At 37.5% G+C, this 4,402-nt stretch overlaps 1 long non-coding RNA gene across 1 annotated transcript; it reads right to left on the bottom strand.

Moving 5' to 3' along the window:
* Nucleotides 1-532: 532 nt before the first annotated feature.
* Nucleotides 533-3,993, bottom strand: LOC148869766 (uncharacterized). Its single transcript, XR_016107697.1, has 3 exons — nt 3,893-3,993; nt 3,727-3,790; nt 533-998 (listed from the first exon to the last, which is right to left on the bottom strand). It is a non-coding gene; the product is annotated as an uncharacterized LOC148869766 (long non-coding RNA).
* Nucleotides 3,994-4,402: the final 409 nt, after the last annotated feature.

Here is a 4,402-nt window from a genome sequence, read left to right as displayed (position 1 = left end):
CCAATGAGAACTTATCCTTAATAAGGGAAATCTATGATTTTGAGTTTTACTTGGTTAGGAAAAAAAAAGGTTAAAGTTCATTAACCTCATCTATATTTTAGAAACACTGCATCAAGCTCCATTATTTTTTAAAAGGGAAAATAATATATGATATTATATGGTACCATAAGAGCTTTGACCAATCAAAGCATTCCATGAATTTTGATGAATACCACTTGATTGATCACCCCTTTATGATACCAGTTGATTGATTATCATGTATTTTCAGTATCATAGTCAAACCCTTTTTTAAATTATCTTTGACCCATGGTTTTATGATTTAAGTTTTCATGTCACCTGCCTTGCCTCTGTCCTGCGGTGGCTCTGTCCATGGGGCTGAGAGTGCCTCTTCGAATGATCAGTAAAATGTTTATAAAACCCCAAATATCCATAGTATGAGTATTTTAAAATTCAAAATGACTGAATTAGTTTCAAAAAGAGTTTCAAATGAACTTAGGGTCTGTTTCGTTTATAGTTGGAATCAGAATCAAAATCTATCAGAATCCGAATTGGAATAGTTTATTATTCCTTCTGCTTGTTTGGTTCAGGCTGGAATCGGAATTGGATGAGTGGAACTATCATTCCCAAAGGAGGGGGAGGGAATGGCCATTCCATTAAGAATGAGATTTCAGGGTGCATTTGGTTGGCAGACAGGACCAGAATTGGAATCGCCTATTCCTGGTATCTGTTTGGTTCAGTGAGGAATTAAAATCCAATTCCAATTCCTGCTGTTTGGTTCAACTAGAAGCTGGAATTGGAATCAGCCAAAGTTTCCAGTTTTGCCCCTGAAAGAACCTCAAAGATTAGTAATACATCTTTAAGCGTAATGCTGGCTTATCATTTGCTTGTTGGGAAACTTTTGTAGATATAAGCTTTTCCATCTCCAGTGCTTCATCTGAACTTTTGGTATTCGTGACAAGGTTGCAAATAATAGCAAAAATACACTCAAGATCTGCAACCTGAAAAAACAAATTTTTTTTTGTATGAAATATCAACCTTTAATCAATTTTTTATGGAAAGTTAGGATCTACTGTTAACCAATTCAGAAAGGATTAAAATTCCCTAGGAAAGTGCAATTCTAGAGTTCATAGTTTAAACAGATGATCTTAAGCATATATTTAAATCAATTTTATTGGTATAAAGTCTGACTATTCAAAAACAATTTGACAGATTGGATGCTTACGATCATCTGATTTAGTTGTCGTTAGCATAGGTGGATAACCTAGGGAGGGACTACTAGATGGTGATCACCACTCAGCATACTAATTAAATTTACCTGCATGCCACTGGTTAGTCATCCTTAGGGTCTATGTACAAGGATGCCTTAGAATTCCTCAAAAACTACCTCAAAGTATCGGGTTGCACAAACCATGAAACGCTGATTTGAGAGATTGAAACCACCATGCAACTGAGGAGCCATCTTTAACTAGATTCTCAGATCTACTTGTGACAATTGCCCTTTTTTTCTGCTTTTATGGCTCTTTTTTTTCTCCTTGAAGAGGTGAAACTATGCTTCTTGACTGTGGAGATATCTGCATCTGAAATACCACCATTATGGGATCTTTCTAGGTTAGCAAGACCTGGAAAATTTTTGGTGCCTACAGAATCCTCCTTAAGCAAACCACATGGTAAGAATGGATTAGTTAAACCATTCTGATGTTAGGTCAGTTGGAGATGGTATATGGAAAAAACAGGTACCTTGTTATGAATGCAGGGAAAGCTTTCATAATACCCTTCCACAAAGAACATCCCCAAGTTTGAACTTTGAAAGGGATCCAAAGATTTCCAATTGCCCCAGTCAATACCATATTTAGCAGCTATTAAAGTCCTTCACCAAGCTCCTCTTTCAGAGCCAAACCTCCAAATCCATTTACTCAAGAGATAGAATTAAAGACCTTTAACTTCCTTACTCCCAGTCCCCTTCTTTCACAGGCAAACAGGCCTGTCCCGGTTTACAAGATGAATTTTCTTATCCTCTTCCAAGCCCCTCCACAGAAAATTTCGTTGAAGAGATTCTAATTTTTTGGTTACTTTGAAGGATATGGGAAAGAAGGAAAGAAAATAGGCAGGAAGGTTTGATAGTAATTTTCAGAAGGGTCACTCTGCCATCCAAAAAGCCAACTGGATCTCATATCTTAGGGAAAGAAAATAGGCAGGAAGGTTTGATATTTTCAGAAGGGTCACTCTGCCATCCAAAAAGCCACTGAATCGAACAATTATGCCAAAACCATTGGAAACAATGAAATGTATCAGATTTATTTGGTGTAAATACATTAATACAAGGGGCTCTGATCAGTTGGCCATTATTAGAACAGTAGTACGATGAGGTGAGGGTGCTCGTGGCCAAACAATCCAATTGAGTGGATCTTCTCTAATTTCTGTCTTCATCAAACAATCCAAGCTTGAAAAAGAAATAATCCAATGGATTCCACATAGGAGATGACCACCAAACACATGAACATGATCTGATCATGGCAAGCAAATTAAAAGAATGAAAAAGAAATAATCAACTTTTTGTAAGGTAGAGTTTTCATATCTATTCCTATCATACAAAATCTATAGTGATTCTTGATATATTCATGTGGGCAGACATGAAAATTGAGTACCAATGCTTTTTAATAACTTATTAGGTGGAATTGATAGGAAACTATGAAATCAAATGGTACCATTTTATTTTTCCATTGTGCTTGATTGTATGTAGCATGTAAATGGAGTCATTATGGAATGTTAATAAAATAGGAATGAGACAACTCAAGATTCAAGGTCATTGGTTGTGCGATGTTAAAACTTTGGATAACAAACATGAGAATCTCAGTTGTTGTCTGAGAGTGGCCACTTTATGCAAAAAATGCCAACAGCTAGGTCCATATCCAGTCAACTCTCAAAGATCCTGAATGGCTCGGGCTAAGGATGATTAAGGTTGGGCCTGGGCTGGGCTTGCCCCCTAATACAGGGGTCTTCATACAAGCTTGGGCCTGGCTCTAAGCCGGCCTGGGCTTTGAGGCTGACCATTCCTAATTGAAAGATGGAAAATTTCATCAATGCTGAAAAGAAGACAAGGGAGAGGTTCCCTGGATACAACCTCATTGGATCTAACAAGCAAAGCAAAGCAATATTACAACATTTCAGATACTAAAGACAACATTACAACATTACATCTGAAGGTTCTACCCATGTAACACCAAACAGGTTAAACATGAGACCAAACTGCATAAAATAGCCTGCAATGTAGTAGTGTGTGGATTTTAGAATAGTTGGTTGTTGTAGAATGGAAAACTTGACTAGCAGTTAGCATCTGCTATCTATCATTTTTTTGAAGAATAAAGATAAAATTTTATCAGAGCTCTAGAAGGTTATGATGTTAATTCCAAAATCCTAGCTGTACAGAATTTGAATTCCATTTCCATCTTCAAGTTTTGTGAATTCCCATTACAGTTTAAAGGTATCTATATTCATAACTAGCTATAGAAGTGACCATCCTCAAAATTCTAAATGTGCAAATCACATTCTGAAATTAAAAAAAAAAAATCTATTTACAAACCAGTAGAAACATCTATTTACAGATTAAATTACACTTTAGCAAGGTAGCAAACCAGTAGAAACAACCAAATTTAACATGCATTTCAGACTTTCTACTAAGATCTATATAAATAATACTTTGCTAGAAGGAACATGGAGGAAACTTACCATGTTGTGGTCTGGTCAGATCTGCAACGAAAAACTAGGGAGTAATGAGGAGAGAGTGTGAAATCTAATAGCAAAAAGAAATCACCATGGTTTGGTCAGGTCTGCAATAGAAAGACAGGGGAGGAATGAGAGAGAGTGAGAGAGAGCAAAATCGATAGTGACTTACCTTGTCATCATCAGAGCTTCTGTCCAAATTCGTTCTTCTTCAGCTACAAGGAGAGAGAGAGACGAAAAATGAGTGAGAGAGGGGTTTGGAATAGGGTAGTGAAAAGGGTTTGAGGGCTTTAAATGTAATTTTGTATTTTGTTATTTTAAGAAACTAGAATGGGATTCCGATTCTTGGGGATGGGTCAGGAATAAATTTGTTCATGGGCCGGGTAGCCTGACGGGCCTGCCCGGCCCTAGACAGGCTTGAATAAGGATTTGAGCTCGTGGGCTGGAACTTGGGCCTAAAAGTCCAGCTCGAATTTTTTTGGGCCAAGCTTGAGATTTGTCAAAATAGCTTGGTCCGAGCCCGGCCCGGCTTGACCTTTATACGAATTAAACCCTAAATATCCTAACCCCCCCTCTTCTCTCACTCATCTCATTCTCACTTAGCCAAATCTTAGTTCTCACTTCTCACAGGCAAACACTCTTAGGAAGACAAGAATCAACGAACACTCACTGGCACCACCAG

Source organism: Nelumbo lutea, chromosome 2 (genome assembly GCF_056320005.1).
Source record: "Nelumbo lutea isolate HS-2025 chromosome 2, American lotus-T2T, whole genome shotgun sequence".
In the NCBI taxonomy this organism is placed as follows: Eukaryota; Viridiplantae; Streptophyta; class Magnoliopsida; order Proteales; family Nelumbonaceae; genus Nelumbo; species Nelumbo lutea.
This window is presented reverse-complemented; position numbering and strand designations above follow the sequence as displayed.